At 34.5% G+C, this 14,512-nt stretch overlaps 1 long non-coding RNA gene across 2 annotated transcripts; it reads right to left on the reverse strand.

The window, feature by feature from the left end:
• Positions 1-2,501: 2,501 nt before the first annotated feature.
• Positions 2,502-13,940, reverse strand: LOC136043552 (uncharacterized). Of its 2 annotated transcripts, none has more exons than XR_010621643.1 (4): positions 13,802-13,940; positions 10,363-10,568; positions 6,714-6,981; positions 2,502-2,566 (listed from the first exon to the last, which is right to left on the reverse strand). It is a non-coding gene; the product is annotated as an uncharacterized LOC136043552 (long non-coding RNA). The 2 variants fall into 2 exon arrangements; XR_010621644.1 differs by having other exon boundaries at positions 2,552-2,566; positions 6,692-6,981.
• Positions 13,941-14,512: the final 572 nt, after the last annotated feature.

The raw sequence follows: 14,512 nt of genomic DNA on the forward strand, positions 1-14,512 counted from the left end.
CCTCAACATATGTAGCAGACATATGTGTATGCATAAACCATCTTTGTATAGTCTTCCACTTTGCGAATCTGAAGAAGGATAATGACAGTTCTAGCAATGCAAAAAAAACGAAAAAAGAAGGAAAAATGCCTATGTTGAGCTATGCGTTATACTACTACTGCTACTACTAACAACTTACTACGGAACCAATCCACCTAAGGCCATCACAGCTACTCACGCTCCTCCTCCATCCAAAACTTTTCAAGGCCCCCCTCTTTAACCCTTCCAGGAAGTTACTATTTTCCTTAAATCTTTTCTTACATCCTCCCACAGCTTAGATACCAATACGTTATGAAAACTGGATTTATTTTTGAGACACAGTGCGCGGTAGCAATGCTAGCGGCTGAAGACAGCAAACTGGCACGTATTCAACAAAACTATTCACCCCGATTGCAAAATTAATGCAACAAAACAAAATTACGTTTTCGCCTATGGTGTTGTAGTACGATCTACGCGTCGGAGCGCGGGCTTGGAGGAGGCGCCAAGTTCAGAGCTCTGTACCAAAAGCTTCTCATGGGCAAGATACGAGTTTTCATGACTGTATATTGGCATCTAAGCTGTGCATCCTCCCACCTATTTCGGGAGCGACAAACTTTTCGTTCAGCCATAGACGGTTGCCCAATAAGGATGACCTTGGGCAATCTATCATCCTTCGTCCGCAAAAAGTGTCCTATCCGTCTCACCCTTTCTCTCATTATAGCCCTAAAAAGTGGCTATGATGTTTTTCCAATATAGCCTATGAGTTATGAATTTTCAAATTTAAAATAAATTGAGTTACGAAAGCAGTATGTGTCGAGTATATATCGAAATAGTGATGAGATACTTGAGTTTGTGGAGCCCTCATCTGATTCGTCTGTAAGACTCTATCCTTAGAAAAACGGAAGCAATTTTGCGTAGCTGAACGTTATTATTGAACGTTGCTGAACGCGGGCCTAGGTCTACAAAAAACCAAAAAGCGCATTGAAATGTTTTATATGGATCTTAGTTTAGTTTTTACGACCTGGACAAAAATCTAGGAGGGGGGGGGGCGTGACCCCCCGGATACAGCCTTAGCAACTGGTAACCAATTTCAGGTTGGTAAAATACAGGCCTTGTTTGATAGGTAAAGTTTCAAGGAAGACCAGAAAATTTTGGGTTCATAACCATACCAAACCTAATTCACATAATGACGTTATTTGGTTATTTACGGTCCCCAAAATTAATCGTCTTCTGTTAGACCTTAGCTTAAAGCTCTGATCAAACCAAAAGGAATTTCCTTCAGAAAACCCGAAGAGAAACACAAGAGACTTTTAAGACACGAATGTTTCGTGTTAGATAATTTTTAGGCTAATCTTGCAACATCAATGAAAAAAAAACTACAATAAAATGCAATATCTAGACAAAATAAAATGGTTTTGACCTTAAATAAGGTAGTTCTTGTTGTTTTGCTTAGAATCAACAACATATCCCTGTGCTTAACAACATAAGAACCTTTCTTCATTAAGGAAAAGAAATCCAAAGAATATTGGCCCGCCTCAAAGGATTAAAAAAAAAAAATCCTTTTTGCGCCAGAACTATCCTTAAATTGGCCATTGGCCTGACCAGCGTCATACCCTAGTTCTTTATTGTACAGCTTTGATACCATGGATATAGGATCTCAGGGATTTCCTGGAAGGGAAATGGGCAAAGTTAAAAAAAAACTTTTTTTCGAAGTGTCCTTTTTTATAATTTCACTCGTTCTGTCACTTTGATATATTTTTGTTTTTCAAGGAAAAGAAGCGAAATGGCGCATGCGCAATTATTTTACTTATTTTTACTTATCTTTACTAATTTTTTACTTATATAAGTAAAAAAAAAACCTTAAATACCAGTAACTGAGGTGAAAGTGAGGTTAGTAAGAAAATCCCCATAACAAGAGACTGAAATGTACACGGTCATAAGGCCTTCGGGAATTGTCTAGGAGGAGGTGGTAAGTTTTTTGAGAAAGAACGTTTGTCTTACTGAAGTCCTTCCTTTTTTTTACAATTTTACTAACTTTTGCCATATTTAAATAGTTTTTTTGCGCCTGAACTGCGATTAAAAGGGCCACTGGCATGGCTAGCGACATGTCCTAGTTCTTTATGGTAATTTTTTTTTTAAGAAAAAAAAAAGAAAATACTGATTTTTTTTACCAACCAATAGAATGTAGACAATATTCATAGATGTTTATTCTATTTAAGAATCCTTAAGTTTTGTTGTATATCAGCTGTGTCAAAAAAAAAGAAGAAAGAAATAAAATAAAATAAAATTCGAATCATTTCGATCTCCTATGCTGGATGATTTTTTCTTATTGTCTCTCCAATGTAGTTCATTTCAATAGAAATATATTTCGTCTACTAGCTGTTAGTTTCCCTTTCTTCATAACAAATTCTCTAAATTTTCTCTCTTAATAAAACTTTAACTCTCCTAATTAGCAAAATACTCTTAATAAAATAGAGACTTACGCAATACTGGGTGTTGCTCTTGCAGTGAACATAAAACTGTATTCACTGTGATTATCGCCAACGCTCTGAAAACAAAACGTATAAATAAACAATTAAATAAATTTCATAAATTAATTAAAGTTAATTAGTTGATTATATTAAAGAAATAAATAAAAATAATTGACAAGGTAATATGCTCACAATACAAACACCTTTTTGCAACACACAGACACCCGACGTCACAACAACAGCGTAGACTGCTCCTCCACCCCACTCTTTTCGGAGCTTCATTTTTGCTACCGTGAAATTCCCGCATCCATAAATCTTTGATTGTAAAACGGATGTTAAAAACATAATTGGATTTTAATGCATGAAAGATTCTATATGAAAAAACAGCTTATGCTATAAGTGGACTGTGCAACAATCTAACAGTTTATAAAAACTTTAAAGCTCATTTACTCGTTCCAATTTCGACATGCTGGTCACAAAATAAACTCTAGCTGTCGATGATCACCCGAAGTTGCTCGGGATCGCTCAGGTCATATCTGGCCAACACTCGTGTATGATGAGGTCAGCCAAAAGCATTGGCCAGGTCTAAGGCTTAGCGTTGCTATGGAAGCGAAGGGATGAGTGCTGATGAGAAATTTCAGAGGAAAAATACTTTTAATTTCAATGTTCAAGAAACACTAGATAGTTAGAAAAAAATGGAAGTCCAAATTTTCAGGGCCAATAGCAAACCAGAAATCCTCGGTGGTGATGACAGGAGAATTTAAGCAAAATTTCAAAAATAAAGAGTCTTAAAAGTTCAAACTTCCGAGTACCAGTTCATGAGCTAAAAACCCTGAGTGCCAACAGATTACGGTCGACAGTACAAGCAGATCCCCCCCCCCAAAAAAAAAACCGTGTACAGAGATGCACCAGCGGTTGCATCCAGTCAAGGTTTAACTGCTGCTTTTAAGACAGACCAGAGGGTGACATGACAGCCTGATAAGTAGCTATGCAATTTTTTAACTGTTATTCTGGAAGGTCAAATTTTCCTCAATAGAGCGATCCTGGGATCAAAGGCTAAAAGGTGGACAGTGCTTGTGGCACGCAATAGTCGCGCGCAGACGGCGTGGCTTCGCTGCTTAGGCAGAGATTTTGTTGAGTTTTCGTCTTAAGATATACTTTGATGCTCAAAGGTCAGCATTACATCCACAGTGAGAAGATTCCAAAAAAAAAATAGTTTTCCATTCAGCGCAAATCTTTCTAACAGTAACAACCAGTTTGGGACTTCCACGAAAACCCAAAATCAAAATAATGTCTTCATTTTTAGTCACGTCTTATTCATATACTGCACAATCAATCAATCCTTATAAATATATTATACAATACGATCCGGTCCATTGTTTTTTTTTTTTTTTTAGTTATCAACATTGAGAATTTTTGTCCTCGGCCATAGGGAAACCTGACCACATTTAGAAACCTCATGAAGAGGAAACTATACTAGACCTAGACAAAAGCGTGCATTCAGATTACCTATTCACATCATAACACATGATTATCAATATGGATATTAATTGTGAGTTCTTATGATATTTCTAATATTTATATTAAGATCAAAACTATATATAAAGTTTCAAGTGTTGAAATCAGAAAAGAAGTTGAGCTGATAAACAAAAAATTTTGATTTTGAATTACAATCACCTTGGTGAACTGTGATGAAAAACTTCAGTGATGGCTAATTGGATTAATAACAAGACAGATAGTCTGAGTGAGAGGCAAAGCTGGCATAAGCCCTTTTTCAGAATTGTATAAAAACGATGTCATTTCACTTGTTGATAGATAGTCTATAATCCATCCAAGAGCAGAGCTGAAGTAGAACTAACGTCCACCCTATGGCAGAACCACAATACTCTCAGGGCAACTGAGATTTTCAGTTGCCCTGAGAGTAGAACCTGTGGATTCCACCTTAAATTTTACCTGTATGTCCTTGTGGACCTGGTTGGTCATACATTTTTTGAACAGTTTTTAGATCTCCAATCGCCTTCAAATGTCTAAAAGAACTAATAAACCAGTTTAATTACTGTTAACATAAGCCTATCTACCTTAATTCTGCCCTAGGATGGATGATAGACATGATCATCAAGAAGTAAAAAGAATCATTTTTATACAAGCTTTAGAATAATTTTCAAAAAAGCATTTTTATGCCAGCTTTACTTCTAACAGAAACTTTATGTCTTGGCTTTACTCTAATTAGCCATGGGTCTCAAAGTTTTCATTACTTTAATCTGGTTGATAATTTCAAATTTATATCTACTTATTTTTACTTGCTAGGAAATTATTTACCAGGTCTTTTATAACCTGGATAAAGTGAAAAATATAAAGATTATAAGGTAAAATACGTAAAGCAAAAAAATATATAAAGTAAAGAAATATAAAGTAGAGTAAAAACATATGCAAAAAATATATAAAGTATAACCTGGATAAAGTAAAACTTAAAACTAAACATGAAAGCACATAGTGATCACGATAGACAGTGCAGTCCTTGGTTAGTTACAAAATATGACATGACTATTCAATATCTTCACAAATTTTAGCTTTCTGGGGAACAGGAAATGAAATTTTTTTCACTTTCTAACAAATTTAGAGACAGTATTTTCTTTTTAATTATTTTATGTTGGTATTTTACTCTTTTTGGTAAATCCTCTAAGACAGAAAAGTATATATTTTTACATTTCATCTTGTCAATTGTCGTACGTTCAATGAAGCTAAATAGTCCCAAGAGGCTAAGGCAAAAAGAAACAAAATACTAATTTACAACATTTAGCAACCCTGGACGATTCATGGATCTGCGAAAAAACCCTTAATCCTCTTGTTCGGTAATGGATTGCCAATTAGATTTCTTTCGTTCTTGGAATTTTTTTTCTTCGCATATTATGCTAGAGCTATTCTAGAGAGGAATTAGACCTCTTCTAGAGGTACAAGTCAAAAGGAGTTGTAGTTTCTAGTATTAGATTCTAGAGTTAAACACACTATCAAAACAGCGGAGAGTATTGCTTCTATATGGCTTTTTTCATACAAACATTGCTTTGGGCAAAATTCGAAATAGGTTTCCAAGAAACTTAATAAAGGATTTCAAATTAAAATTAATTGCTAACCGACCCTGATTGTACAATGTAGAAATAGTCGAATCATCGTTTAATCGTCGAATCATTTACCCATTGCTTAACGGATATTCTAAAATCTTGATACTCGTTTTCGCTTACCTGTTGACAAGTCCTTTAGAAGCTGCCAGAACTATCTTCTTGGAGCTTTTTTCAATTATGCAATAATAATTGAATAATTATGTTTTTATATATTCAATTATAAAAATATATATTTTTTTCAATTATTTTTTGAGGATTTTTTTTTCAATTATAGATGATAACGATAATTATTTTCAAATGTCGTTCTTCCTACGAGAATTTAGTGAATAAAGGGTGCCCGTTCAGATAATAACGGGTGCCCTTTAAGATAATAACGTGTACCAGTTAAGATACCCGTTACTTAATGGGTATTTGAACATACAAATAGAGCTCAATTTTCTTAGCAGTGAATCATTCCTTTAATGGAATCTAGTGAATACCGGGTACCTGTTGATAAAAATAACGGGTATTTGAACGGATATATAAAAATACAGATATATTTCATTTATCGACATTGTTTAAACTATGATTATTATACTTTATTTTAAAAGATAGTCATTGCCTAACCTGCTTCCGTGTTAGATTATAGAGACGGAAATTAAGTCAGTTTCTCTCAACGTCCGGGTATCCATTTCCTAAAAAACCAAGGTCTTTACTGACATTTGAAAGTCACGTCCTTTGGAGTTTAAGTGAATTTTAATGACAAGTTTCCATCTGTGTAATTAGTTCAAGTTTTGTCCTAGTCATGTGATCATTTATCCTCCAAACTCTGTTATGTGTAAAAAGAAAAATTATACATCGTACAAACTTTATGAAAGTTAGAGACGCTAGAAATCCTCAGTCAGTCGAGCCTCATATTGTCTGCTAACGCTACCACAAGCTGTGAAAGAAGACACGCATATTATTAGGGAAGTAAAAGAATATACTAAAGAAATAAATGAGAAAAGGAGAACTTGTACTACTATGGGGCATACTGAATAACAGGTACCGTTTAGAAAAATAACGGGTACCCGTTGGATAGCGGGTATTTAAAAACGTAGATACCTTTATAGTTAATTTCGCTTACCTGTTGACGAGTCCTTGAAAAACTGGCACGAGAGATGGACCTTGCTGGAGCAAGGAATTTATTCTCAATAATGGGCATTGAATCGTTCTGTCTAATGGAATCCCTTTGGATAGCAACAACTGGCTGGGTCATATTTCTGGGTAGTCCATTGGGCGGCTGAGTGCCATTTGTGGTGACTCTATTTTCGCTGTTTTTCTTCACAATTTCAATTCCATTCCCAATTGGATCTTTCTTCAATGAATCAGGTTCATTAACAACTTTTGTTTCACTAAAATAATATTTTAGTAAATAAATAATAAATCAAATACAATGAAAGGAAAAAAAATATATATACAGTTAAATTACAGGAATATAAATGCTTTTCAAACACTATAATAATATAGATGAAAAAAAAGTGCGGGGTTTTCTCCCAACCATTGAACTCTTCTCTTTGCCGGGAAAGCATTAAGTTTTTCTAAATATTTGAACTTTTCTGCTTCATTAGTCTGCTTTAATTATGAATATCTGCTTTTTCGATTCTATCTTTAATTGTATTTTAAGTATAATGTTCTTCAATTAATTGTCTTTATTAGGAAGCCAGTAGGTAGCAAAAACTGGTCATGATGACATCAGTACTTATCGTAATTTCCGCAGAGTTTCTTTTATGCTGATTTTTATTAGTTTTTTTTATGAGGCACCAAATGCCCCATCCCTCCCCCCTAAAAAAAACAACCGAGATTAGTTTAGATACATCGCCAAAAAGAACAACTCGCCCTATATTAAAATCTATGAAATAATTATAGGTGTCACATGACCCCTTACAAGTCAGAAACTTTTCTTTTAGTCTTAAATTGATGTATATCAAAGAATTTTTTGTAGCGCCCTTTCACTCACTATATTCGTTGCACTCGGCAGCTCTGGTCGTCAGCACACATGAATGGCACTCGCTTCGCTTCGGTGATGCTTGGGTCTTAGGACCTTGAATGAGGTCATTCCAAGTCCATTTTTTTTATAGAATTTCTATTGTTTAAAATTTTTCTCAAGCTTCCAGTATATCTTGAAAAATTTAATGTGAGGCTTGAATTGCTTAGTTATTTACAGAGAGCATAAATAAATACTTTCCTTAGCGACTCTCTGCTTACAATAAGCAGAATTCTTGCACGTCATTAGCAGCCCTTACATCCTTTTTATCAGTTTCCTTTTCTCAGCTTTGAAATTTTTAAGTCCCAAAACCAATTTTCTGTTAAAAGTGTAAGTCTCTGCTAGAAGCTGACAATAATGAGTAAAACAGAGTCCCATAATTTTGGTTCATATTCACTACTAAAGAAAATCCAATATTTTTAAGTTCTCCAACAAACGGCGAAAGAATAAAATATCCAAAGTGGACCTGGAGCTCAAAAATAATCAAATCCTTCAGGAGATGTGAATTATTTTGAAAATTTTCATTGTTTTGAAATTCCTACTACCTATTGGAGAACTCAAGAGTAAACAGCAACGATTAGTGGCATCAATGCACGATAATTTACAAAGGAGATGGGGCAAATGTAATTCTCTAAAATCAATAGGGGGGGGGAACCTATCATTTTTTCGACAAGAAAATGCCCAAAAATGAATTTTTAGTGTAATTATCCCCCCCCCCAAACAATGTGATTCCAAGATTCAAGGGGGGGGGGCAAAAGAGCAAACGGTGACAATCAGAGGTGTCAATTCGAAAAGCTTAGAGGGGAGCCAAAGGTATTTTTTTCAGAATCTAGGTGGAGCTTATGTGTCATTTTTTCAATATCTCCAAAAAAATACTCAAAAAAGGCATTTCAATGAAAATACCAAACAAAAAGGTATTTTTCTAAATCAAAGTGGTCAAAAAATCTAGGCAGAACATATCCTACCCCCCCCCCAAACCTCTTAACACCCAAAACACTACCCCTACCCCATTTTGTCTGAACAGCTCAAAATGTTTTCTAAATAAGTGTTTGGCAATTCGGTGGATAAAGCTTGCACATGTATAACAACGGTATATTATAATATTTACTCGCCAAAAACTCTTTGCGCGCTATAAGCCATACTTGTCAGTCGAGAGGTTACAAATTTCTCCAGGATGACTGAGATTTCTCATCGTTGCAAGGGATCAAGCTTCGTTAATCGAACAAGGCAAAATATAAAGGTGCATAATTTACTATAAGGCATTTCAAACTCTACCCGTTCTTCACAAATACTAACGTCATTGTTTGAAATGTCAAAAATCGTAATTAAAACAATGAGACTAAAAAAAAACGCGAAGAAGTAAAAAATTATAATTATGTTACCCTGAAAGACCAAAATTTGGCGAATGTTGACATTCACCGGTGAAAGTCCGAAATAAGGATATTTAACAAATATTTCGGACGTACACCAAGCGACTAGGACCAGTCAGCTTTGTCAATCTTATGCAAGGTTTGATGGTGACAGGTTTGTTAATGCTCACTGTTTGATGGTGAAATGTTCCGTTATGCGTCAAGGTTTGATGGTGATAGGTTAGGTCATACTCAAGGTTTGATGGTGAAAGGTTAGCTTATGCTCAAGATTTGATCGTGACAGGTTTGTTTATGCTCAAGGTTTGATGGTGAAATGTTCCATTATGCGTCAAGGTTTGATGGTGATAGGTTAGGTCATACTCAAGGTTTGATGGTGAAAGGTTAGGTTATACTCAACGTTTGATGGTGACAGGTTAGGTTATGCTCAAGGTTTGGTTGTGACAGGTTAGGTTACACTCAAGGTTAGATGGTGAAATGTTAGGTTATGCTCAAGGTTTGATGGTGACAGGTTAGGTTATGCTCAAGGTTTGATGGTGAAAGGTTTGGTTTAGTTTCAAGTTTTGATGGTAACAGGCTATGTAATACTCAAGGTTTGATGGTGACAGGTTAGTTTAAGCTCAAGGTTTGATGGTGACAGGTTAGGTCACGAAATATTATAAATCTCGGAATTGCTCGACATTCACCATTAGTGCATGGTGAATGTCAACAGACACCAAGTCACCTGGTGTATGTCCGGAATATTTGTTAAATGTCCTTATTTCGGACTCTTAACCAGCGAATATTGACGTTCATCATATTTTGGCCTTTCACCATAATAAGTACATATTTACTGATTTTCTGGATTATCATTCACAATACTATGTCGAGATTGAATTAGTTTATTTCATTCCTTATCCATTTCAGATTAGGAAAACAAATGTTCATGCTTCGCGACAGTAATTTAATTACATTGTTAACAAACAATTTAGTTTAACTTTTTTAGTAAATTTTTAAAGAGGATGTCATAAACCTGGCAGTTGCGCCATCCTCTTCATCATCATTTGGCTTTTGTACTTCGAGAACAACATCTTTTAGCTGCGATTGAGAGGTAACAGTCAAATAATTAGTTTCTTCTATAATCGGTTGCAACGCATAGCTACTTCCTCTATCTCCAACCTAAAATCTATCTCCAAACATTCAACTTAATGCTAAAAAAATACCTATGGCCGCGAATTCACAAAATAGCTTTCTTTACAAAGCAAGAGAACCATGTCAGGCCATTCGAAAACCGACTGGCAATTTCAAGGCAAAGCTGTCGCACGAGTGGTCGTCTTTATTACGGCAGTAGTCTCGATATAGTGTTTTAAGTATTTGTTCAGTACTATTACTTCCATACTTACACAACAATTGAGTACAAGGCCACCGATAATCAAATGAGCTCCACGCCAGCCATAAGAATCTTGGAGCCAAGCGGCGAAAGGGGCACACAAAAAAGTTCCAAAGCCTGAGCCACATACGGCAATGCCAGTGGCCATGGCACGTTTTTTCTCAAAATAAAAAATGACTAGCATCAGGGAAGGCAAGTAAATCAAGCCAAGTCCAATTCCTGAAAACAGAAAATATACTTAAAAACAGATCCAAAAAATAATGAGTCTAGCTTATTACGACGGGCGTAGAGTGAACGATCAAAATATAAGGAAGCATTTTTTTTATATTTGCGTCCCATGTCCATAAGAAAACGTCTTTTTTGTTGATTTAAATTAATTTGTTTCCAAAATATAAAATCTGTATATACAAATTTTGAAATCATTCATCTTCAAAAAAAATCAATATATTTTTATCTCTTCTCTGAAAAAAATCTATAGTTTGAGAAAATATTATTGAACTAGTTAAAATTAGTCTACAAGTATATCTATTTTTTAAATATATCAAATTCAAACTGAAAAATTTGAAATCATACGGTTCTTTTTTTATAGCCTGTTACCTTATCTTTATCTTTTTATCCCTACAATAGAAACATAAATCTATCAAGGTGATTACACGGTAATTGTAGCAAAATTAGAAGAGAACGTTTAAGGCAATAGTTTTAGAATAAATCGTTGCCATCACTGAGGACCGGATACAAAAACATGTTGCCCCCTTTCCCCAAGCACAAAATTCTAAGTTTCCTTAACCCCTTCAAAAACCTTTATAGTATATTTCAACTTGATCCCACAGCCATGAGACAAGAACAGGATATCCTGTAAGGAAATTTAAAATCGTCTTCTTTATGAAACCAGGTTATATGCAACTTGCAAAATAAGAAACTTTGGCGTGGCTTCAGACATACAACAAATAATAATAAAAAATAATATATAATGAAAATTCCCCTATGAGTATCGGAAACATACTGAAGCTTCTGTTGTATATTCGGTTGGCATACGTTAACTGCTGTTTAGGATTGTGGTAATTGACTGCTTGGGAGTTAACAACATTTCCAATTATGTATGCTAAGGTTTTTTTCCTGGGGGGTCCTTTGGGCTGCTCTTAGGGGAGGGGTGACCTCCCCTTCTACCAGAGCGTAGATTTGGAGATATTTTCCCTCTCTCTTTCTCAATCAATTTATGGACATACGAAGGAAGAAAATATTTTTTCCTTATTATTAGAAAATCCCAACTAGGAGGAATAGTAAAAATGAAAAATAAAACGCCACAAAGTTGATAATTAAAGTTTAAAATCTTACCCACCAGAATTAAGAATAAAATCTGGATAGCCCTTAGAAAATTTAGCAGTTTGAATTCACCTCATGTTCTTTTGAATGCAAAGATTTAAAAACAAAATGGTAGAATTCTAAGAATTAGAAAAAAGGAAAACACAAAGAATAAGAAAAGAAATAACGAAATATATGATATACAAAAGGAGGCTAAAACGATGCGATACCTCCCTCTCTCGTCCATCGCAACATTTTTTTGGGTCTGTGCCAACTGATTAGAAATGATAGGGTGATATGCCACAACTTGTAGAGTTTGGATAAGAGATCCGAATAAACGACAGAAAACTAAAAGCCGACGCCTGCATTCCAGAAAAACTCTTGACTCCAATCAAACAAAATTTATTTACTTCCATCAGTTTTGTGCCAGTGATAGTGAGATCTAATAAACCAAACATCATTCTCTAAGTTTCTAATCATGTAATTTTCTTAATGATGTGAACTTTCATCATTATGTAAGTTTTGAAATATCCCTGTTAGGTCAGGCGTTCGCCAATGGGAAGATTTATCCCCATATTTATTCAAGACGTGCATTAATCATATGTTGACTAATATCGAATCTACCTGTTTTCTGGGCTACACTGATATATACTATGTTGCTTGCCCAGACAATCTCTTGTTGATTAGTAGAACGCATAGGATTAGGTCTGAATGTTGATAAATGTGGTTACCTAGCATTTAATGTAAAATCGCCATCTACAGTTTTAGCACTGCCATGTGGATCTTCTTCAATCCAATGTGCTAATGTATTAATGGGCTTGGGATCCATATTTGCAGTAGGCCTTCTTGGCTCTCTGAAAAGGCTCTTGTCGACATGAAACAAAGCATTCAAATAGGCCATGGGAAAATCGTCTCTAATCGTGGTCGTTACTCACGTCGAGCGCTTGCACGTCCTTATAGTACTTTTTGTGATCACTCCGTTTTATGTCTGGTATGTACCCTCTGCCCGAGAAAAAGCAATTAAAATCAATTCAAGTGATGCATTTTCGGTATCTGAAATACCTACTTTATTTGCATCGATTTCACACCTCTGTTAGTAAATACGGTGCTACGGATATTTCTGTGTCCATCGAAAGATTAAATACTGTTTTAGCTGATAATGCTTTTTATTTCGCAGGGTTGTTCCCACCCGCTAATCCAAATGTTTTGCCGCTAATGGTTGTCATATTTGTGCAGATTGAAGTTTTTTGTTTCTTTTTCCTAGTACCCTGCTTGTGTTTCTTTGTTTCGTAGCTGGTTGGAAATTATTACAAAGTTCGAATTTTGGTTTCTCAATTGACAGGAGTAGAATTTTCTTCTCCAAATTAAGGAAAGCTCAGTTCCTAAAAATATTCTACCAGACCTGTTTGGAAAAAGTGAAAAATCCACTCAAAGGAAGTATCTTTAGATTAACAGTTTTGGGAGTTTCCTGTTGCGCACCCCACCTTAACTGAAAACCTTGCCAGAAAACCTGACATACTATTTATGCTGTATGTAAATTGAATAGACAACACTTTTTTTAACAATGAGTAAGAGATTATAAGTTTTCTTTACTTTAAACTAGCCTGTCGTTAGCATTTCGAACTGTTGTGACATTCAATATCCCTTATCAACCTTTACCAAAACTGTTTTGGGAATTCCCTGTGGTGCTCAGAAAATTTGCTAAAGGGCCGTTTGTCTAACAGACAGTCATTCGACGCTGAAACTCGCAAAATAATTTTTAAGATATCAAATGGTCATAATTTACTTTTACTTAGTTCATCCTTCTTACCATCAAAAATAAGACAAATAATTCTGTTTTTCTTTTTCACCCTTTGGAAATATTAAGAATAGTTTTTTTCCGTCCTATAAATGAAAGCTTTTTTAATTTTAAATTCACCATTTCTTTGAACATGCTAGAAATTGGCTAACAGCTAACTTAGCTCCCATTGTACCGTAGGTTAAAAAAAAGTATTCTGTAATTTTTTATTGCCACCTTCTAAAATTTAATAATTTAATAAAAAAATAATAATTTTATAATACTAAAATCATTCCTATACACGAAAGGTTTGATTTTAGATTAAATGCAATTCTTTTCAAACATGCTAGAAGTTATCAAACACCTTACTTACCTCCCATAACACCATAGGTTAAAAAGAGTACATAGATGTTTGTTGCCTGGGACGCCAAAACAAATGATAAACATCCAATAATAGCTCCAATTATCAAAGTCAGCCTACAACCAATAACGTCCGACAGTGCACCAACGAACGGACCTTAAAAGAAAACAAAAAGAAAACCTTAATTTTACATCATTGAGCATTTAACTATTGTAAACTAAATGAAGTAAAATTTGTAATTGTGAAGTTTATTAATAGCAATAAACATGAATAAATAATACGAGCATAATAATAATAATGACAATAAATAATAATAATATTATTAAATATAATATAATACAACTAACTAATAGTAATAAACACAATAATAAAAACAAAATTAATAATATAAATACTGAAAACACAATTTATACTAGAAGGTAAGTAGAAATAGGACTAATCTCAGGAATTTCACCAGCTTGTAGAATTTCAACAGAATCCTGCTTTCTCATTATTCTTGTCTAATTGGATTCATCAATAAGACTTCCTCTTCAAAAAATCCCATCCTCAAATCTACCGATTCTTCACGTTCCTCAACAAAATACAAAATCTTTCCCTTCTTTTATATTCTTTTCCCCAATATTTTATTTTTGAGCGTATACATCAATTTAAGGGGGAAAAAACACAAAAATGTAATGCCTAAGATGGATTTTTGTTCAAAAGTCCTAAGCAATAACTAATTAA

The sequence above is a fragment of the Artemia franciscana genome, unplaced genomic scaffold, assembly GCF_032884065.1.
Source record: "Artemia franciscana unplaced genomic scaffold, ASM3288406v1 Scaffold_7138, whole genome shotgun sequence".
Taxonomy (NCBI): Eukaryota; Metazoa; Arthropoda; class Branchiopoda; order Anostraca; family Artemiidae; genus Artemia; species Artemia franciscana.